General features: G+C 48.2%; 1 protein-coding gene across 3 annotated transcripts in view; it reads right to left on the bottom strand.

The window, feature by feature from the left end:
- The window catches only part of CAMKK1 (calcium/calmodulin dependent protein kinase kinase 1), a 93,363-nt gene that overhangs the window by 58,850 nt on the left and 10,790 nt on the right, over positions 1–23,723 (bottom strand). The window lies entirely within an intron of this gene.

Genomic DNA, 23,723 nt, shown 5'->3' with positions numbered 1-23,723 from the left:
GGTTAAAAGGCCTTGGGTCTCAGCAAATCCAGCTTCCTTTCCCAATTTTGCTACAGGCTACCCAGAGAAGTGACTTTACAGCTTCATCTGTCGCAGTTCCCAGGTTAAGAGAAGGATGCTGCCCGCAGCCCACCTCATCCTGCTTCCCCTCTGTGTCCCTGAGAACACATCTGCCCTGTTCTGAGGCACCAAGGGCCGTTGCAGTAAAACAATCACAGTGAACAATAACTCGAATTTGCACAGAAAGCGTTCAGGCAGCGACTCTGCTGCTGCTCAGTGTCAGAGACTCCAAATGCTCATGGCTGGCACCCTCCGTGCCAGCCTGGGGACTGGCAGGGTTGTCACACTGAAACCCTGCCTGCAGGCACATCCATTAGGTGCCTCTTGACCACACCAGACCCACTGGCACTCTCACAAGGGAGAGTTCCCAAAGATCACGGCAGGATTTAGTCTGTGCTTTACTACACACTGTCAAGGTCAGGAATCAGGCCAAGTTTTCTGAACAGTGCAGTGATCCATGTACCAGGACAGGCTGCCTGCAGAGGGGATGTCACCTCCATCACCAGCATCCACCAGCTCAGGTGAGATCCCCCCACTAGGAACTCCCTCCTGCCTGGGGCAGAGCTGGCAGCACATCCAGCCCTGTCCTGGATCACCCTGTGTGTGTGCCCTTCAGATGTTGCCCCCAGCAGCAGAGCCATGGTGAAGAATCTGCTCTGACTGCTGTCAACTGGCAGCACAAACTCCCTTTAAGGAGAGAAGCAGCATGTCCTGGGCTGGGCTGACAAGTCCTGGACAGCTCCTCGAATGACATTTTAGAAATATTAAGTCAGCAAGTCCCTTCCAGAGCCTGAGCTGTCTCCCCACACTGAGCACTACAGCCTAGGAGTGTTTCCCTCCTGGAGTCTCTCCTGTGCTCCCTGTTCTGCAGGACTTTCCCAAGCACTCAGTGCTACTCTGTTACCCCAATATGAGGGAAGTAATTCCACACACTCCATCCTGACCCCACCACCTTTTTACACACAGGGGAGGCACTTGTCCAAAGTCCAGCCAGCTCACTCCAACATCTTTGGTCTGGAGAAGCTTAAGGGAGACTTGGTCCCACAGCCAGGCACTGGAGCAACATCTGAGCTGCCTCGAACCCCACAAGTGGTTTGCAACACATGGATCTTCAGATCTATGGTGCCAACCCCTTATGGGTCTCATTGCTGTGGTGGGAGAGCAGCCAGAGGGTTTATTTTTCCTGCAGCAATTCGATTCAGAGCATGTTAACGTGGTTAAACACTGAAAACAGGTTGCCCAAGGGGGCTGTTGTGGATACCTCAACCCTGGCAGTGTTCAAAGCCAGGCTGGATAAGGCTTGGAGCAACCTGGTCTAGTGGGAGGTGTCCCTGCCCATGGCAGGGGGGTTGGGACTGGTTGATCTTTAAGGTCCATTCCAACCCCTTAACATTCTGTGATTGTATGATTTTATGTTGGCCTTCACTCCAGCTCTGCCAGCCCCTGGCACAGCAAGCAGGGCACCTGAGGATGAGATTGCCTCTTGCCCATCTCCACTCACACTGCTGCTGTGAGGAGAAGCACAGGAGCTTCTTGGCATGTGTGAAAACCACTTTCAGACATCACTGGTTGAAAAGCAGCCCAAACCAAGAGGCAAAGGATGACAAGAAGTTGCAGCTCTGTGAAGCTGAAAAAGAAGCAAATCCCTGCAGCTTTTGCAGAGCTAATCCAGGCAGGTGTGCACCACCACACTGGCCACGTGGGATGTGTTCTCCCTGGGCAGTAATCACTTTTGGTACTAATTCCTGACTAAAAGCAGAAGTCATTAACACAATCCAAATAATGAATAAGAATATACTGTTGGTGCTTTTTGCACACACCCCCCATACATTTGTTTTGTCCTGCAGCTCACAAGGCTCTTGTTTCAGAGCACAGACAAACATGTCTTGCTGAAAAATCTCTCAATCTTGCTGTAATCATCCCAGTCCCTTTCCCTCTTCTATCCACAGCTCTTGGCTGTGAGCCTGGCTGTTGTGCCACAGCTGAAAATTAGATCTAAAAGCTTCTGTGAAGCTCCTTGCACAGCTTTAACAGTAACCACTGAACAACAAAGAGCAGCAGTTTTTGCAATTCAAGCACTGGGTGAGAAATTTGAAAAGCAGGTTCAGACCCCGCTCCTGCCAGATTTTTCTCCCTACCACGGTCTGGAAAATGCATCATTTTACCTCCTCCTTCTTAGTCCCTCCCAGGACAGGGTGCTTCCCAAAGGGATTTTAGGGCCAGTTCAGCCCCAGAGCTACAGACAACGAGCAGCCCATGGTGCAGCACTCTGTGCTTCTCCTGGTCTCCCTCTCTTTCCCATGACAGACCCCATCTGAAGGCAGAACCTGGGGTTTGCATCTGATGAAAGACTGATGCTTTCGTGCCTCTGGGTGTAAGGTGTGGATGCAGATGTGAGACAGAGGGGCTGAACTCAGCTGCCAGCTTCTGGTATTCTCATGTTAAGAATATAAGTTACAGCCCTTCACACCACAAAGGCCATGTAACCAGTTTTAAGAGCAATTAACAGCATATTTTAAACATGTTTTGAAACTAGTCAGCATGCCGAACCAAAATCTCCATTCTACCAGCCTACAGCACGAGAAATAACAACCACCTTGTGCAAAGTTTCACAAAAGATTTCCCAACTGCATTATATTTCATCCCTCCGTGTTCCAATTAGACGATTAAATACATTTGCATAACCAGATGCAATTACACTAATTGCATATATAAGCAATAATCAACCAAAAATTACTCTGAAGAAAAAAAGTTTCTACTTAAGGAAATTCCTGCAACAAGAAAACACTGAGGAGTGTTTGGACAGACTGAGTGCCAAGTCTGTCTAAGGGAGAGCAATATTAACAATAAACACTCCAGATACCACTGCTGGAACAGGAGCCCTGAGAGAGCATTATCTGACTGGGTAAAGCTCTGTTGGCACATTCTAACCATGTCTTCAGTGGGGACAACACTAAAGAACTGGAGCTGTGCTCCTTTGTACTCAAGCCCTGACTAGAAACAACTTTGGTACACCAGGTTTGGCTGCTGTGTTTTATAGCAGAAGTTCAGTAAGACTTGTGGGCATCAGCCCCTGATACTGGACTATATTTGCTTCTGCTTTAATCTTTTAAAGCTGTTTATCACTCTATGAGCATCAGAGGTGGTTTTATTTTGCAAATTACAGCTGGGAAAGCACAGGGAATGGTCAATGAGAGGCACTCAGCCCACATATCCCACAGGTTTTGCTTGCAGTGATGCGAAGTGCTGTGACTCACCAGCTCTGCAACAGCCCAGAAGAGACCACAAACCAGCACATCCCAACACCCAACTCCACACCAACTCTGCAGACAACCTGAGCTTGGATTATAACAAATCCCATTTGCCCTTGTGGCAAGGGACACAAAAGCCTTGCAGGGGAAGGCCCCTTGGCCACTGAGCCAGCCTGGTGTCAGCTCCTGACACCGTGGCACTGAGGGGTGGGAGGATGGGGGAGGTTGGTGTGGGCAGAGAGCACCAAGCCTGGTCTTACTGGATGGTTTGCCTTACCTCCAAGAGACCCTAGGGGAAGCAATATGAGGGAATTGGGCATGTTAATGTGCACACACAGCCTGGACAACATCTGAACCACTACTCAGTTTGGTGTCAGAGGAGAGCAAAAACTCAGGAGACCCTGTTTCCAAAGCTGCTCTCAGCAGACACTGACTCAGACCTCAGAGCCTGCCTACCCCAACCTCCTCTTCAGCACCCATCAAGAGTTCAGGAAACACCCCAAATGCAACGTGCACAATGCACAGGGAAAGCTAAGCCCCATAAATCCAATGGAAAAGCAGCCTTCTGGCCACCACCTGTAAGAGTACGTGGTGCCACAGCTTGAGGTTGCACAGGTGGGCACAGACAACATCAGCTCACAGAGAGGTCCTGAGTAGGGTCAGTGCAGAATCTCTGCATGAAGGGAGCAGAATCCTGGGGCTGAAGCTGAGCAGGGAAGAGGAGGAGGAGGAGGAAGAAGTGTCATGGTAGCTGTCACTTGCTGAGCTGAGAGGCAGCGTGATTCCCAGGAGAGGGGGCAGCAGTGGCAGGGAGCACAGCTTGCTGGAGGTGGATTTAAACAGCCAGTGAGGGGGTGCTTCAAAAAATAACTGAGAATGTCAGGTTACATCAAAGTTGAAAGGATTAGATTATCTGTAAAAATATTAACAAGCAAGGCAGTAGCCAGACCCTGTTGATTAATGAGAAAAATAGCCAACTCAGAATGAGGGAGGCTTTAACATTTAGGGTCTTCATTGCAAATAACAGCTTACCAAAAATTTGTACCATGGCAAGATAAATGGCAGGTTAAATTAAAAAAAAAGAGTTTCAGTTGTGCTAAGGGGAAAGGATTCATCTCAGGTGAGCCATCTTCTGCTGCAAGCTATAATGATACCTCAAAATTGCCACAGAAGATGACACAGACATGAAGAAAACAAAAATGAAGAAACCAAGAGGACCTGAACAGCCTATCAGTCTGCAAGGGTGAAGCCTAATATTCCACAATGGCCAAATCCCCTCTGATCTCACAGGAATGGAATTGGGCACTCAAATCAAAGCTGTCTGGAAGCCACTGCAGTTGTCACAGTGCCTCTGGGGGACTGGGCTGCAGGGCAGGACACCTCCCATCCAAACAGGGCCAGGGCACTAGCAAGAAGGCTATGGAAAGCATCTCTGTGGTATGGAGAGAAAGAAAAGGGAATATAAGAGAAATAGAACCAAAACCAGAAGGCACAGCAATGAGCCCATGCACAGGTTTGTGTGAACACACACAGCACAAGGCACCTGCCCTCTGGTTTTAGGGTAAGGTCTGGTTTTTTAGGCTGGTAAGCCCAGCCTGCAGCAAAGGCTCCAAGAGCAGCAGGGGAGCCTCCCAGCCAGGCAAACCAGCTCTCACACACCAATCTGTCACCCTGAAGAACAGAAATCAAGTGTACAGAACAGCTGATCTTGTGGGACTGCATCCTGCCTCCACAGCAGAGCCCATGATATATACTAGCAATTAAATAAGTTAAGGAGGAGGGAAGAAGCCATGTGGAACCGTGCAGACAGGCTGCTGCTTCAGCAGCAGAGTCTCAGCCCAAGCTGCACATCAGCACCCAGCAGACAGCCCACACGCTTCCAGGCCACCTCCTTCCTCCTTCCCCATTTATTTATTCCATCAGCACATTTCTCAGTCCTGCCTGCCTCCTCCTCTGCACCCATTAGCACCTTTCATACCGACTGCCATGGGTAACTCTGCCTCTCAGATGCTCACAGATTTCCTGGTGCTGCACAATATATAAGAAATCAATGACAGAAAGCAAATCACTGCAGGAAAATGCTGGTACAGTTTAAGAGGAGCAAAGTGGCATCCAGGAAGGGACACCTATAGATCATCAACACAGCAAAACAATTCAGTGTCAGACACCTTTGCCAGGCTCAGATCTCACAGCACAGACCAGCACTGAAGTCAGTGTTGTTTAAAGAGCATCCACAACAAACTGAACAAGCCACCAGGCAGAACAAGTTCATATTTATCCATGTCAGTCTCAGAGGGTTTACCTTTCTCCCAGACAAGGAGAAAGCTTTCAGCTGCCTTTGAGGGACCTGCAGGTATTTCAGGGGATATATCAAGTTGCTAAATTCTGTAAGCCAGCTGCAGTGAAAAGTCTTTCCACTTGTTTCAGGATTGCCAATCTACAGTAAAAGTGCACAGCACAGAACACAGCAGGCTTTCTTCTTCCCAGCAGTTCAGACATGGGTAGAGATTTCTACTCAAGGTGATCTCTGCAGAGTTTTAACCAGGGAAATGATCCCAGCACCCATCTCTAAGTGTCCACAGGCTGAAGGACTTCATCAACTCTGCCAGCCTGCAACCCACAGGCAAAAGGCAAAGCACAGAACCACACAGGGCAAGGCAGAAAGCACTGAACTCTGTAAAACAAGACAAATGGTCTTCAAATTCAGAGCTCAAAGTATTTGCTCTATTTCCACATGGATAACTCCCATCTTCTGATAATCCTCACATCTTTAGAAACCCCGGCACTTGAAAACATGTCCTCAGTTGACCTGCACAATATCAAAAGCAGCAGCACAGAGGCTCTGTACAGAGGGAACAGCTCCAGGGGATGAGCAACAGATCCCACAGGAGTCAGAACCAGGCACACCACCCCTACAATTACCCTTGTCCGTGCACACACAACCCCCACTGCCTGGAAATGTAAAGGGTAGCAGGCTTCCCACTTCCTTTTTGAAGCCTTAAGCTTTAGCTCTTTAAGCCAAAATGCACTTTCAAAGCCCCAAGGTCAATGACTGGAGATTATCCAGGCAAAGGCTGCTGGGGAAAAAGATGTTCTTTTGAGCCTCTGCAACGCCATCCCTGAAATTTAGGCTGATGACAATCTCGGCGTTTGTCAGAGCATGAAAAAGGCTTTGCAGCACCAAAGGGCCAAAAAAAAAAAAGTTTCCAGGTGAAGCTTTACTTAAAAAACAAGTGTGAAAATGCCACCCTGGGGCACTCTAATTTCACCCCAGTGAAAGGGTTGAAACTAGGCTGCCATGGCTGGGTTTTCAGGTTGCCCCTGGGACACTAGAGCAGTGCCCCTGTTGTGTCCCAGGACAAGGATTGTGCATTATACTCAACCAGCTGGACCCTTTCTGAAGTGTTAGAAATTATTCAAGGCCCTGTCATTTCTGCAAAGCCACAAGAGCAGTGGGAAAGGGCAGGTTTCTGGTCATCAAGTCAGCAGGTGAAGGAAAAGAACAGAGTAAATATGCTGGCAAGATGTCCTGGCAGTTTTTGACAGCAATACAGGGTTTAGTCCTGCTTCACATGCCCCAGTGAGGCACAGCTGAGCTACAGGAGGAGCTGCCCCAGCTGAAGACAGAGACAGAAGAGACACAGCCAGTATTGATGGCAGCACACACAGGGCCATCTCCTTGTAGAGACAAAGCTCCTTCCCAGTCCCCAACCTGGGCTGTAGCATTTTCCTTCTGCTCACAGAAGGCAAAGCTAAAGAATAGCACCTTGAAAAGCTAAGAGCTGTTAGAACCCATCAACCTGCACAGGATTTTTAGGTTCTTCTCTGCCCTGCCTTGGACTCCACTGCAGATGACACCACTTCCAATTAAAACCTGAATTTGGCAGTTTGCTGCCAAAATTTCCAAGGGAAGGGAAAGGTGAACACAGTCTAAGAGGAAAGGGGGTAAAGGAAATATGATCTGTGCATTTTAATAGCAAGCAAAGGCACGTGGAAAGATGGGATATGGTTTACAAATGTAGTTTGAGCATCATTTGTGCAGCCTGGCCAGCCCTGTGCCCAGGAACAGAGCACAGAAGGAAAACTCTGAAGCCAACTGACTTGGGAACTGGTAGCAATACCTGATCCCAACAGCTGTCCCATGTCCTGTGAGAAATCCCTGTGGAACAGGTCAGGGTATCGCTGGCAAAGGAATTACACTGCTCTGGCTACTCAGATATCCTTCTCCAGTTGCCATGGGAAAAGAAATCAAAGAACAAGACCGGTAACAACGTGAAAAAATACTAAGCAAAGTGTGTGTTTAAAAGCTTTGCTGGCTGCCAGCCAGGGTGCTCAGCACCTTCCAGGTTGCATCTCAGAACAATTAGTCTGTGTGCAGCCACTGAGTTTCCCAACATGCTGCTCCTCCTCTGGGATGGAGATGTGGGCTCTGCTCCAGCAAAACACTTAAGCACACACTTGAACTTTAACTGTGGTCTCAGGGCATCAGAAGGGATAACATCCACATGCTGAAGCGTGAACAGCACTGGAAAGCTCAGCCTCAAAAATGTGGAAATGCTACACGAGTGTCCGGGTGAATGTGTTCCACATGTGTCTGAATGACAGAGCTGCCCAGTTCCTCTGGAGCCGATCCAGGGCTCCTCTCCCAGGAGGAGAGGAGGACAACAGTCATCTTCCAGGCCTTCCTCACTGCTTGTTGGTGTCTGGGAGGCTCACACGCTCACACTCATTTGGAAAGGGATGCCAAAACCACCCAAAATCATCAACCAGACAAGGAGCAGAGGCACAAATAAACCCACACAGGTAACTCACTTGGAGGCAGCTTTGTCTGCACATGAACTAACCTCACCTGGAAGGTTTTCTGGGCAGCAAAAACACCAAATCATTAACACTTGCCTTTATTATTATTATAATATTATCATCATGCATTAACATATTTTTTTTGCCTTTTACACTAGCTACATTTTAAAACTCAGAATACACAAAAAACCCTTCTGCAATTATAAGAGGCAAAAGAAACTAGAAAACTTCTTGAGGAAGTGATACATTCCTCCTGACTTGAATTCTCTGAGAGGAACTGCTGGTAAAATCCTCCTCATCTGTGACCCAGGAGATCTAGCAAAGACAGCTACAGAGACCTGAAAACCTACAAGCCTGTGAATTATTCTCTACTACCTGACTAAAGACACTCATTAGAAAACTATTTTTGGCTTTCCTTTCACCAGTTCTGTTTAACAATAAAACCCAATTCTTCAGCTCCCTGTTTTTGAAGTTGCAGCCTAACACATTTCAAAGGGAAATTATCATTTACATAGTACCTGCCACCTGCCATGACCTACCTGTGCTTTACAGATGGTGCCTATTCACCAAGGGCTAAAAACACATTTACACAGGAATTAGGAAGAGACACTCTTGCTCAGGGTCACCCAGACAGGACCTCAGTGGTCAGTAAGAGAATCCCAAATTTCTTATTCCTGACCTCTGACTATTTCACGTGCCTTTGTACTCCTCCTATAATGGAACACACCTTTATAAGAGTATATCTAGCACCAGCATCATTTTTTATAACAGTACTGCATCATTTCTGACACAAACCAGAATGCCTGCACTGGAGTTGTGCTTTCAGGTCTGTTTCTGACAGCCAGTGCCTCCCCATTTTCAACATTTGGAGCAGTTTAACCACATCCAGCTTAGCAAAGCCCCAGCAAAACCCTGCACAGCTCGAGTCAGACACAGAGATCACACTGTGCCACTGAGCTCAACTGATCCATCAGGAACCTGGTTAGATCAGGAATTGCCTACACTCTTGTTTGTTGCAGGATGACTGTGAGATCAGAAAGGTGAAAGATTAGAAAGAAAAAGCAAAACCCAAAGGGTTTACTTGCTATCTTAAAGCTTACAGTGGATTACAAAGGAATTTTTCCTTGTTTCCCCAGGCTCTCAGATATGCTGTTCACTTGCTCACACACATGCATTTTTCTGACCAATCATAAGTTCACTTTACCAATATTTTGATAATGAAAAAATATAATTACATATAAATTAAAGTGGAGAGGAGCAGGGTTTTATTTGCCTAGTAATGATGAGTGTTTCAGGGGGCAGCTTCTATCTGGGGATGCTTTCCCGTACTGCTGGTGGCACAGGAGTTTGAGAACAAGCTCAGACTTGCAGACAACAGGGACTCAATACAGTAAGATATGAAAAAAGCTTGAGAAGTCTGATCTGAAGCATGAGATCACTCTGCCTGACCAGGAAGCAAACAGAAAAATTAAAGTCTGGCAGTGGTGTAGAATTCAGGCAAATCTCCTGGGATGCACCTGATTTGCAAGATAGAGCTGTTTCCTCTTCTGTCTGATAAACCATCCCATCGTGATCTAGATGTTATTAAAAAAATTATCAAAGGCAGAGGTGGAAATTTTAAGCTCATCTCCACCCATCCCATTCTGGAAGCACCCAAAAGAGAAGCACTTATTCTAAAAGTGACTAAGATGTGACTCATGTGATGAGTCAGCACATTGGCTCTGGAAGCCTCATTCAATCCATGGCCATATCCAAGTCATTTCATTACCTAAATCATTTATCCATTTTATACATTAATGCAGCAGCACTCCAAGGCCAGGAAGGGGCTCTCATTTTGAAGTGTAATTGCTGCTGATCTGGTCATGCTGAGACAGACAGAGCCCCTCCAGGAAACCCTGTGCTGAAACAGCAGAGCAGAACCACACGGCGAGCCTGCATTTACAGTGCTCTGAAAGGAAACTTTGGAGACGCCTCCAAGCTCAGCCAACACGTGAGTTAAGTGTGTACCAGCTGCTGGCATCAGGTGCTGGTGCAGCTCAGCACCCCTGCAGAGGCAAACACCAGTCCTGCTCCTGGCAGCAGGATGCCAGAGCCTGGCTCTGGATCCAGCAGGCACAGGCAGGTGCCAGGACTGTAGCCACATGCTCCCAACATCCTACTGTTACTCTTGCAGGAGCTCTTATATGAAGCTGCAAAAGCATTAAGTTAAATCACTTATGGTACTTAAATCCCTCTCCATTCTGGAGGAAAGTGAGCACCTGACAAAACATCTTCACAAACATCCTGTGGGATACATCCACGGGCAGGGAAACAGCGCTAGGGAGCAGAATGAATTCCTATAAATGCTTCTTAACAGACCCCAACAAATACCTTGAAACCTTTGAAATGCTAGCTTGAGATCCAACAGGAGATCTATGGCAGATGTCCCTCTGCCTTCTTCCTAAAATCCCAGCAAGGACATCAGCGAGCACGTCTGGTCCCTCCTCTGAAGGCCCCTCACACCGCTGGGCCCTGTCAGGGCAGCAGCAGAAATGCAACCAGCAAACCCCCCAAAATGAGGAGTCTGTTCAGTCTGTTTTACAGCCCAGTGCACAGCCTTTCTGAGGCTGCTGACTTCTCTCTGTTCAATCAGCACAGCACAAAAATTACACTCGTAAGTGGAATAACTTCAAAGAACCGATTTAAGTTGTTCCACACCAAACCTCTGGCACACTATGACCAGTGTCTTGGTATTGCATTTCCACAGGTTTTAGGTTTTCTGAATCTTTCAAGAGACTCCCAGAACACAGCCAGGGTTTCCATCTAACTGACCAGCCCTGTGAGCATCTGCCTTTACATAAACAAATGTAAAGGAATAGAGATTTCTCGCCTGGGAGTAAATCTGCAATTTGCCTGTGCTGGACTAAAGGTGTTAATGGTTGCCAACACCCACCTGCTTTCCTCCACGGAGCTGAGGCCTCTCTGCCTTCATTATTCCCTTTGGCACTGAGGAAAACTTTGCATCCCTTTGCACTAAATCCAGTGACCACAACTCAACCTCATGCAAACTGAGGTCAAATAACAGGACCTAAGCCCATAAACACCGTCAGGCTTGGCTTCACAGCTGTGCTGCAGTGGTGTGGCAGTGACCTCCCTCGGCTCAAATGTTAGACCATGTCTGTCCATGCCTCCTGACCACCTTTCTACATCTTCTTTCCCTCTGAGAACTTCAAATTCACCACTGAAATAATCGACTAACACGGAAAACCACCCACCTCTGGAAGCAGAAGGGAAGAAAACCCACACAACAAGCTGGCCTGAGGATGAAGAGACTTAGACACAAAGAAACAGCCCAGAAAAACCTGGACGTTACCAAGAAGCAGAAGCAGCAGCTGCCAGCATTGATGCAGAAGGATGAAAAGGCTGAAAGCCTCCTCAAAGGCTCCTTACAGCTGCCTGCAGGTGCAGGTATGAGATTTGCAAAGGACAAGCTGGTTTTCAGCATCATTACAGCAAACACTGCTAAAGCTGCAGGTGGGTTGACACTCACCCCCCAAGGGTTTGGATGGAGGTCCTTGGACTGACAGCTCAGCTGTGACACAGCCCAGCTGCTCCCAGGATGGCACATGCACTTACACACACCCTCAGACGTGTGCACACAAAATTAAGCAAACAGCTCCCATCCCACCAGCACATCATCACCTATTGCTCTCCACAGGGATCACATCGGGTGCACCAACGAAGTTTCCAGGAGGGAGGAAAACCCGACAGCCTGCGAGAAGAATGCACAGCAGCTCAACCACAAATCCACTTCACGCTGAGGCAAACACGTCCCTTCTCTCTCACACCAAAAGGCATCCTTCAAAGTAAAATTACCAGCTCTTCTGCTGTGCTTATAATGTCATGAGAGCTGTCTGCTCCCTGCTGGGATAACCACTCCGTGTGTCTGCCTCTGTCCAAGCCACTCTCCCGAGCACTGACAAGGCAGCAAAACTTCACCAGCCACCTCCAGCTCCTCTGGCCACCACAGAATGCACTCGATGGCTGCAGGATTATAGACCAGCAGGATGCCGTGGCACTTGGAACTTATGCCTCTGGCACTGGTGAAAAGGGAGACCAAAGACAGACAGATCCTCTCAACAGACAAATAGCTGTACCTCAGGCAAAGAGAGAGGCAGGCAAGAAGGAGCTTATTGTCTTCCTTAATCTCCTTCTCTGAGAGTTCACTGCAGAGGCTTAAGGACGGTCTCACCCCTGGAAACACTCCCTGAGCTGTTTGCATCTGAGCCACGGACAAGGCAGGTCTGCCCTCGAGGTAACTGCTAACACAAAGCTGCAGCTCTTCTGGCAGCTGAATTCAAAGGGGACTGTGGGGAGCAAAGAAGCAGTAGGAAAACACCCAGAGTAAAACACTTTATAAAGACCCATCAATTACAAACCCCTGGTTTCAGGCTAAGGATTTCACCCTGCTCCAGCTGGGCATCACTGGTGAGGTATCATTCACCCTCTGCTCTGTGACAGCACAAATCCCAGAGAGGTTATACACTTCACATGGATTTCTGAGCCCCTGGGAACACTCCTTCCCACCCCACTGCAAGCATGGTAGTAAAGTCAGTAACAACTGAGCTCCCAAGGATGGATCTGTGTGCAGCCACCACTGGATCTGCTCCATGGATCTGCTCCACAGAGGAGCACTGACCACGGCCAAGGCAACTTCACTGCCACTGTTTTTAAACAACCAGAGCTCTGTGAAGTCATTAACTCATACAAACACTTCACATCTGTTTAGGGAGCTCCATTTTTACAAGCACTCACACATGAAAAGCAATCACTGAGTGCATTCAAGAAGAGGTGAAATCAAGAGAGGAAGAACCTTCTGCCATAAATAGTGGAACACTTCTTGTATTTTGTGCCATGCAGCCTTTTAAATCCTGTCACCTTCAACATCTGCATCTTCACTTTAAATATCTTGCTTCCCCATACTGCTCCTGTATTTTTCAGAAAGTCAAAGCCAGCTGGAGCATTCGTGGTCTGCCCAGGGAGACACCAGTCCAGCTAAAAATTTGGACTCTTTCCCCTGCCTCCCCACCCTTCTCTCCTCCCCTTGCTACACCTTGACTTTCAGACAGTAAGTTTTAGTCAGGGCCTGTTACTGATTCTGTCTTTGTACAGCACCAGCACCATTTCCCAGTATGAACCATCAACACCAGAAATGCAAAATTCTGCTTGTACAGGGGCTGGTCCAAAGCTCATTGGAAAGACATCTCTCTCTTCGATGGCATGTGGACCAGAGCCATGACAATGAACAGAAAAGCACGATCTGCAAAGCTGACTATTTGGGGAATACAATCATGCAAAAACATGATCTTCCAGCAGAATGTCTTTTCACTTTCTAACAGACCAAAAAAAAAGTGTGTGCACACGTATATGTATGTTTTTATCACGTGCTTTTGGCATAGGAAGCATTTCGATGCCATGGTGACGGGTGCTTCTTGCAAACCCTTCACATAATAGACACAGATAAACCTGAAGCCAATTAGGAAAGCAACACTGCTGTGCTTACACGATCCACAGCTACTCTGAAAGGGACAAAAATTTAACTCCTATGAAAAAGATCAAAACAAAAACCCAGATCCATTGTTGAACAGATTAATGAGACTCCTGGAAAGCTCATCAGGGATTGGGTTCAATCTCTGCTGCTGTTATAAGCATAAGCCCTGTACAGCAGTAACAAAAGACTTGCCTAAGTCCCATGCTCTCTATTTACTCTGCAATGAGGCTCTGCTTGGGCTCACAGCATTTAACATACACACTCTTCATTAAGGTGACAGGGACAAGAGGAAGGATTTGGCTGAAATTTATACTGCAGCAAAACAAAAGTCTTGACGGCCCTTTTTATAAGGGTAGGACTGCCAGGATGGGAGAGAACAGAAACCCAGTGCCAGCATCACTTCTCCTGACCCAGCAGAGTTTGGACACGATGCTGTGCAGGGACCTAACCCACGTACAGCAAGAGCCAGTCCTTCCCCAGGGAGGTGACAGCCAGGTCAGGGAGAGAGGGGAGGCTGCACGCAAGGCAAGGAAAACCACACTGCACTGGCAGGAGGGAGCCTGGAGCTGACAGGGCATCAGCCAGCCTGAGCTGGTTGCCCAACCCTGGCCCAGCAGCAACAAGGCACAGATGGAATTAGGGCAGGAAGGCTCCTGCTCACCAGTGCAGCAAAGGTACAGCCATGGAAAACAAGCCACACACGACCCCAGAGTGGTTCCCTGCAGCTGCAGGGACTGGATGTGCCACCAGCTCCTGGGAGAGGCTGCGGGGACCTGCTGTGGGAAATGGGTTAATGGCACCAGGGGGGAGAAGTCTCTGCGGGAGGGCTGGCAGGTAAATGGAGCTTGGGAATGACATCCTGCTGAGAAGCAGCATCCTGCACCCCTCCTTGGGCGTCAGTCACGCGCTCCCCAAAAACCCCCGAACTAGAATTAAACACGACGCTGCCGCCTCCGCACCAGAAATTATTCATTCCATAAAAAGCATTTTCCTACATCTCTCTCATGACTCTTCCATTCCTCTCCAGGCCCCCTCACTCCTCTCCCGCAGAGGAGTCATTTGATGAAGGAACTTTTCTCACTGCAGCATTCTGCAAAGTTGGGGCTTTTTTTTGCAGAAGGGTTAAATGAGTCTATCCCTGCAGGGATGGCTGATGCCAGAGGAAAGGGCAAACCCCCAGTTAGACTGGTGACAGCAAGGGGAAGAGGATTCTTCCCATTGCAACACAGCATCACATCCACTTGCTGAAGGCAGGGGGAATCCCACCACCTCCTTCCAATGTGATTTTACCATATCATTCTTCAAGATGTGCAGATTAGAACTAAATAAGTATCTCAACACATGCCTCGTGTGGTTAAGTCTTATTAAAGCTAAGCAAGCACTTAGGAGCACATCCTGCTTCGGGAAGCACTGCTGGATGGGGTCTGTGCTCTGCTCACAAGGGGGCTTCACATGAACTCAAGGTTTTCCAAGCACAGTTCAGGAATCTGGGCAGGAATAGAGATGGTGGTGAATGGTCTTACATACAGCAAGATCTAAAGATGGGGCCAGGGAGCATGTGGAGCCAGCAGGATGCTGCCCAGTGTGCCCTGAGAGCCCCAGGATTCAGAATCAGTTGCATGTCTGGGACAGGTAAGAGTCACTTTGTTTTTTCAAGCAATTACCCTGCATTTCTTTATGCCTAATGTAGAAGAGGGATCACCACTGTATAAGCAGTCAAGCAGTAGTGTAGAAGTCCCTACTGGGAGCCAAGTTTTAACTCCTGGCTGTCATCACTTTGTCAGACAGAGTCAGACATGTTAACCCCACCTTGCTGCTTCTCCACAAACCAGGGCCAGCAAATTCTCATGCTGGGACTGGGAGGACTGAGCCACCACTAAACATCTCACAGGTCCTTGCAGATCTCACTCACTCCCACTGGTGCTTGCACCAAGTGCCACGCTGTCATCTTCCACTGCTCAAACTCCCCATGTCCATAAATCAGCTGCAGCACTTGCATCTCCTGCAACGTTTAACTGGGACAAATGCCACTGTACACTCTGCTGCAGCACTGCTGGTGAAGAGTGTACAGAGCCATAACACCAACCAAAAGGTGTAAAGTGGTAATTCATCAGCTACAATAATAAATAATACATACACTTTCAAGTGTTTGCTCATTTCCTGGATGTCTCCCATAAATACCTATCCAGTAAAACACACTTTGAACAGAGATACCTGTACCTTTCCCTTCTGAGCTAACTCCGTGCCATTTACTTAAAATAGAAGATTCTGTAGGAGAAAGACAGGTTGAAAGGTAACAGAATTTTGGAAGTAGTTTGAGCACTCAAATGTGCTTTAAACAACAAATACTTAATACAACTGTTTAAACTTTCCTCAATCTTACCTTATTTTATGGACAAAGCTCAGACACCTGTTTTAATCCCTTCAGTCAGTCAGGCTGCTGGTCCACAGCCCTCATCAGCAAATATCACATGTGATGTTCACTGCTCAGGCTGCACTCCTGCCAGGGCAAACCTTGGGAATTCAGCCTCATGGAAATCAGCACCAAGATAAAAGCCTGGCTTCAAAAACACAGCCCAGGCAGCCTTCACTGAAGCACAGGAGCTTTGCTTTTAATGTAGATGGAACTTCTAGTTCAGGCTTTTGAAACAGAGTGTTGTGTTAAAAAATAATAATAATAAAGGAATCACTGCAAATCTCCTCCAGAAAAGGAAACTGGAGTTGTCAAAACAGCTGGAATGCTCTCCACAGCCTCCAGCATTTGCTTAAAGGGGCTGAAAAAGGTCAGTGTCATTTGGCTCTTTGCAAGTTTAAATGAGTTTCAGCCTTTTGGGGGGAGATGGCCACTCTGACAGGGGTTAATTTACAATACTGAGGCCCAGGGCACTGCAAGACAGCCCAGCACAGGCAGCTGGTGCCAAAAGCTGGTCACCACTGCTGTCCTCCCAGGGAAGCTCCTCGGGTGACACCGGTCCCACACGGGCTCTGCACCACAGAGTCTCCTCCACCACAGCCCGGGGACACTCAGCCATAATCCCCCATCCCACCAGGGCTGAACGCACTTTTAAGCTACATATTTAGGGAGGAAGGTGCAAAAAGAACCTACCTTAATATTCCAGCTGGCACCTAATCCCTTAAACTCTCGTGGAGAGGTGCTTTTCATTTCCAAAGAAAAGCGAGTTAATGTTCTTGCCAGTGCTGTTAATCAGAGCAGCAAAGCCTCTTTTCATCGTGCAGGGCCCAGGTGACTGTTTCCAAGGGATTAGCTGTTACCACATTTAGTCCAGTAAAGGGTTTATCTCAGCCATGTTCACAAAGGCTGACTATGAAGACGTTTGCCAGCTGAATTCCTGGGAACTGACACCTGGAGCAGCCCCAGGGCTCGGAGCACACCCGGGAAAGGCATGGAATGGTAATTGGTAGGAGGCAGGGAGTTTTTCACCTGTCTCCAGCACGAGAAGCCAGGGCAAGAGACAGCTCTTTTTGAGGGATACAGCCACCACCAGCTGCCAGCCCAGGGATGAGAGGAAGGTGAGGGAGCAGGAGGGGTGAGGGAGCCGGGGGCAAGAGAGGGAGGATTTTCAAAGCCCCCCCAGGGCAGGCACCAAGTCTCCTGTCAGTCTGTGCTAATGGTCACAGCAGCTGCCACAGGGACATGTGGTTGCCAAACCCATGGAATGTATTCCAGAGAGCCTCCAAAAGTTGCACGGGGTGAAACCACTGGACTTGTGCCACCCACTTTAATCTGGAGCTCAGTCAGGCTCTGCTAAGCACTGCAAGCCAAGCCCAGGACTAAAGGAGGCACCTTAAGTGTCTGAGCCACCCTGAAGGTTTCAGAGCAGACCACCAGTCAGCCACCCAGGCTCTTCTCAAACCTTCCAGCCAATAAAGAGGAACCATATCTGAAAAATGTGGGGTTTGTGCACCATAGTTCCCTCTGGCATTGATCAAATATTTCAATTCCTAACTTGCTGCTTGCTTCAACCTCTTGAGCAACAACTCAGGTTCACATTAGTGCCAAGGACAAACACTGGAGCTTTGGGACTGCTTCCTAAACTCTTCAGCAGACTAGAGGGGAATTCATATTTTCCCTCTTGCTCATCGAGAAAGCAGGCTGGGGTGGGGCTGGAAAGTCTTACAAAGCTCTGGGCACCCAAGAATAAGAAATTCCACTCTGATTCTGCCTTCCCTGCTCCCCCAGCTTTGCAGGGGCTCTGCTGGCATCTCACACCAGCTGGCAGAGCAGTCACTGCCAACATCGTGCCAACACGGCTGCCTGTGCCCTGGATAGAGCTTTTCTAATACCAGTGCTGAACTGGCTGAACAAGAAATATCAGAAAAGAAAGCTGGAAGCAGAATGCCTGAAGATATCAGTGAGCAGGACATCACCAGGCATTTAGAAGAATGACAAAGGCCATTTTCCCAAATAGAGGGGGGAAATAAAGGAGAAATGAGACTGGAGATCGAAAACAATTTCCTAGTGTTTGGCACACTCTAAAATTAGTGCTGTAATAGATCTCATCAGCCAGCATTTATTTTCCATTCTAAAGACAAGAATTCAAATAAGCTGCAGCAAGAGAAGCACTTGCTTAGCTGAACAGCCAACCTCTAACTCAGGCAGCAGCACAAACCTGGCTGCTCCACTCCTGCTGGATCTTGCTCAGGCTTTTTGTAAGTGACAACTCAAGTTGGAGACCTGTTTCGTTTGACCACATTACAATCCCAACATTACAGAGGTGAAAGAGCCTGTGGAGCAGGAAGGGCCAGGCTGCCCATGGCAGAGCTGCTCCAGGGATTTGCTGTGTTCATGAAACTAAGAGACAACTGAAGGAAATCCCAAAGTTACTCTGCCTGGAGAGGACCTGAGGCCACAGGTTACACACCATGCTTTGGGAAACTCCTGCTGTTAACTGTCCTGATGGCTCTCACTCCTGCTTTTCCCAGGGAACAGTTGCTGCTCACCTGGCTCATACCCAGGCAGGGAGTCCCCAAGAGCTCCAACATTTTGCTGTGGCTGCCCAGGGGAACAGGGCTGGGCTCAAACTCTGTCCCTGCACATGGGTCACCAGAGCCCAGGAGGATGTGCTGGTACACATCAGCACCCCAATTTCACAGAATATTCTCAGTTGGAAGGGATCCACAAGGATCATTGAGTCCAACTCAAGTCTGAACCCACAATGTTGGTGTTACAAGCACCACGCTCTAACCAACTGAGCTCACCTCAGCTGTGCTGACCTGCACCTCTCAAGGACCAGGCCCACCAAGGTCTGGCACAAACAGAGGTTTCTGATTCAAAAAGCAAGCAGCAAATCACAACAGGCTTGATCTTGCAACTCTCACACTTACACTCCCTCTTTCAAGCACGCACATACATGGAAAGGTATCCAGCACACCACGGGGCTGTGGAGCACCAGGGACACACAGCAGTGCCTGGGGAGCTGTGGGAAGGACCCCGAGCTCATCCAGGAGCAGTGATGGGAGCACTGATGTGACTCAACCACTGCTCTTTCAAAGTTTCAGAACAAATCCCCGCTGGCAGAGGAGAACTGGCAGCATCACTCGGCTATGAGGTGTCAGAGGTATTTCAGGCAGCCAGATATTCCCATGTAGAAACCCAGAAAAAGTCCCCTCCTCACTCCCCCAGCTGCCTCTCTTTGCATTACTGCTGACATGGATGTGACTCACTAGAGTTGGGTTTATATTAAACTCCTGAAACAGATTGTTTGGCTGTTATGTAAAGCCAGTAAATGTTAAAACACCAGAATAAATCAGCCAGGCAGTTACCATAGCCAGCTCTTCAGAGACATCCAAGAGAACTATTTTTTTATAAAAGGGAGAGTTGGCAAGAGATGAGGGGAAAATAATAATATTAATAATACTATTATTAATAATAAAATCACAGCAGCCTTTCAGCAGAGGGGGAGCTGTGCCAGTGGCTGCAGTGTCCTCACTGCTCCCAGTGTCCTGCCCAGCTATTTACAGGCAAGTGCCCCAAATTCTGCTCTGCACAGGTGAAGTTCTGCAACATCACCTGCACAAGACACAAGCTCTGTGGCAGCAGAACTGGCTCCCTTACCATGACACCTGAAACAGCAGTGAGACCTCGGGAGAGATCAGTATGAAAGCACTGATGCTGAGCTTAGGACTTCAGCCATATCATGCTTTAAAATGAAATCAACTCAAAGCCAGGCATGAAGGTGCTACTTCCCATCCTGTCACTGGGAAGGAGGATCTGCTTTAGGAGTTGCCCCTCTCCCATGGAGCAGAGGGCATCTGCCACCCAGAGAACAGTCTCCTGCTCACAGTGACATCAGCAAGCCAGCACAGGAACAGATTTTAAAATTTGCAAACACAAGTGTTTTTACCAGAAACCTGACTCCAGGTTTATAAACAGAACACAGGCCAAAGGATTAGTCAGAAAAATTATCTGGCGAATAATCTGCAAGGATAAGCAAAACCAGAGCATATCACCATCTGCTCACAGATACCTCCTAAGGCAGAAATGAGGAGCCTTCAAATTAAACCCTGCGCTGATGACCAAGCCATCGTGCTTAAAATGCTCCCGTAGCTACATTAGAAACGAAAAAATGGAACAAGGTAGAAATTAGGAACCCAAACCTTAGTTGTAATGTAAAGCTTGTTAGCTGAGCTGCCACTTGCACGGGCCACGTGGCTCAGCCCAACACCCCACTCAGCTTCAGGGGCTGCCCAAGTGCCCCATTCCACATCATACCCAAGAGCAGCTGCAGCTGTGGGTCCCTGTGCACGTGAGCTCCTCAGTTTGCACACCACTGAGCACATCTGGACAGGCACATCTGGGCAGGGGACAGTGCCCAGCCCGGCCCGTGGCACTGGCAGAGCACAAGCTCCATTTCCAACTGCCCCGGATACGAGGCTGCAGAGCATCCTAATCACAGCACTGAAACGAAGCAGAAGAGATCTCTGAGCTCTGTTTAATTAAATATAGTCTGGGAAAGTCTCTGCTTTTGTTAAACACTGCCTCAAAAAGAACAGGGCTGAGTAATACACCAATGGGGGGAAACACACTCTTTAGCTACAAGGTGTTATTATTATAGGCTTAATATCAAAATGGCTTGTTCAGCTTATTAGCCTGGAGCAAACGCTCCCAGCCTTGGCAAGACTTGGATATTACAGCTCTGCATTACACACCTACACAAGCACTCCAGGTTTGTATGGAGGGGAGTCTCCTGTCTGCAGAGGCAAGGCTTTGATTTGCACCAGATTTCCATGGCCCAGCAAAGCAGCTGACAGAAGAGTGTGTGTGCTGTGATAAGCACCAACAGGGAGCAGGGCCTGTGCTGCAGCAAGGCCAGGGAAACCAGTGGTGGGAATAAATCTCCTTGACTGGGGCCAGCAGCATTAATGGGTGGCTGAAGGAACTCCAGGCATGGACAACACAGGCACAGGCCATCAGGGAAACACTCCACAGGTGTCCTGAATATGGGGGGTGCCTTAACCAGCACCACATGTTCAACACTGACCTTACACCCTGCTTAAACTCAGGCTACTGGCTTTCTCCTGCAGAACAGAGGTGATCACCTACCAACACGCAGGTAAAAGGTTTTGGAGCAGAGGGTTAAGCAGCATTGGTGCCTCTGTCTTGGGGGAGCCAGCCCCACCAAGAAGCCCCAAGCCCCCTGCCAAGGTGCTGCTGCCCCCAGCACCCACTCACCTGCCCACAGGTGCAGCCAGCCCCAAGATGACCCCTCCCCATCTCAAACACACAAGCCATTCCAAATAATAAATGTAACAACCCAAGACTCCCAAGAAACCACGACGTTTAAGGCTCATTTTTGAGTATTCGGTGAAGAAGAAACTCTCACTTCTCAAGTTGAAAAACAAACCCTTTCTCTGTCTTTTATTTGCTAATGTGTTCATTGTATTCTGATCTCATTTTTTGTGCATAATGTTTTGCCCATCTGTTTGATTAAAAAAGAATCCAACCACCCAGCTTCATTAAGCTAATTAGATGCATTCAGCCATTGGTTAATATTCTGAAGTACTTTACAATTATTCTCCCCAGTTATTAAATCTCCTCTGAGGATTTTAATTTTCTGTACTACACTCTTTATTAGCCAGCACTCAAGTCAGACTGCATTTGCCCACTCCTTACCCACATAAAAAACATCCCACCAATTCCTTCACTGGTTTGTGATCCATGACATGGAGATAAATCTGCACCTTGATCTGACACTTCAGCTCACCCTGAGCTCAAAACATCATCCTTCCTCTGTGCAGAGGGTTCAACACTGCCTGCCTGGAGACCACGGGAGGACGAGGAAGTGTTAAAGGGAGCACCACAAATTCTGTGTCCGGATACAGCGTGTCAGAGATTTCTCTCTTCCATATTCAAGGTCCATGCAAACTTTAAAGGGAAAAACAGCCTCAGAAAGGCTCAGGACCACACTCCAAGATGGACCATCCTAAAGGATGAAAACCACTGCCCCATAGCAGACCCCAAGGTCAGCAGGAAGCCAACACAGATGCTCTGTACAGTGCTACAGAACAGGAAGGAAGGGGGCAAGGGAAGAAACTGCCTTCTTCTACTTGTCTCTGCAATCCCAGCCCAGCCTCTGTCACCTGGATTTAGAGAGAACAGCCAGTATTCATTCTCTCGGTGTAAAATGTGGTTACACTTGCAAGAAATAACTTGATTTAACTAAAGGAGGAAGAAATTTAGAGGTTGATGAAGCTGTTATTTGACATGGGTTGACCTGGGGCCTGAGGAGAACCTTAATGACACATCCTTCAGGCCAGCCTGTTCTCCTTGGTTCACACTGTAATTATCTTTCCCTTTTTGACATCCAGGCAGAGAGCCTGGACCACTCTTGAAAATTCGGCCAGGTTATTTCAACTTTTCAATAGCCTGGCAACAGCACCAATTAATAGAGAGCTCACTGTCCCACTGTGCTCTAAGGCACACTGAAAGGCAAGCCTTGGCTCAGAGAGCTTAGAATCAAAGCAGGCTTTATAAAGATAGCTTAAATGTTGTAGTGTAACCTGGCAGGCAGGCAAACACCACACAGCTGCTTGCTCAGTAAAATTTGTGGGTTGAGATAAAAACAGCTTAATAGGACAGAAAAAGAAGATAAAATAATAATATTTAAAATAATTAGAACATACAGAACAAGTGATGCAGTTCTATTGCTCAGACCTGCTGATGGATGGCCAGCCAGCTTCCCCTTCAGTTGCTGTACAGCAGGTGAGGTGGGATGATGAGCTCCCCAGCTCTTGTGAAATCTTATTCCAGCTAGAATGAAGAGCCAACAGCTCTGCAGCCCTCCAGAGAGGGGAGGATGTGGGGTCAGGCCTCATTTCCAACAAGTTCTGCCTTCCTGAGCACGTGGCCTTCCCCTGGGGGGACAGTGAAAACGAAAGGGAGAGCACCAAAGGCCTGGTCTGAGGTCCTGGGAAACACAAAACAGGCTGCTCTTTTGCATCTCACATCACCAGCAGCTTTTCTTTATCTTGGATTTAGGAGGAAATTAAAACTGCCAAGGACTAACTCAGGCTGCTCCTAAAGTGCCACCAAGGAGCTGGTGAGCTCTGCAGTGCCCGTCACCAGCTGTGCCCAAATCAAGGGACAAACAGGGCTGGGAAATTAATGCCATCAGTCAAACTTGAGAGCAGTGCTGGCTTTCAGCCAGGGGTCACTCCAGATGTGCTCCATGTCCTGCATCTTGGGCTTTGGCTGCTTTACATGCTGCTTTCCTCACTCCTGTCCCCATCAGGGGACCTCTGCTGAAAGGGTCTCGGGTCCCAGCAGGAAAAACACAAGGCTGCAGATTTTCAAAGGGACAAACCCAGTGCTTCAATTCCCTGAATTCCCTTTATTCAGGCTGAATCCACTGTCTGCCACAGATTCCAACCACCTTCCTGAATACCAGTTCAGAGAAACTGGGCAGCAGCCACGGGAGTGGGAAGCACCATCCCACCCCTGTTTGGGAAGAAGGAGCAGCTCCACAGGGAATGTCCCCCAGTAGCCCAGCAGTGCAACAGGGAGGTGGGTGGTCCCACTCCCTACTCCTGAGGAACAGTGTGACCCAGTCAGTCTGTGCCAA

The sequence above is a fragment of the Lepidothrix coronata genome, unplaced genomic scaffold (assembly GCF_001604755.1).
Source record: "Lepidothrix coronata isolate B3197 unplaced genomic scaffold, Lepidothrix_coronata-1.0 Scaffold154, whole genome shotgun sequence".
NCBI lineage: Eukaryota > Metazoa > Chordata > Aves > Passeriformes > Pipridae > Lepidothrix > Lepidothrix coronata.
The sequence above is the reverse complement of the archived record's forward strand: the minus strand, read 5'-3'. Positions and strand labels throughout refer to the sequence as shown.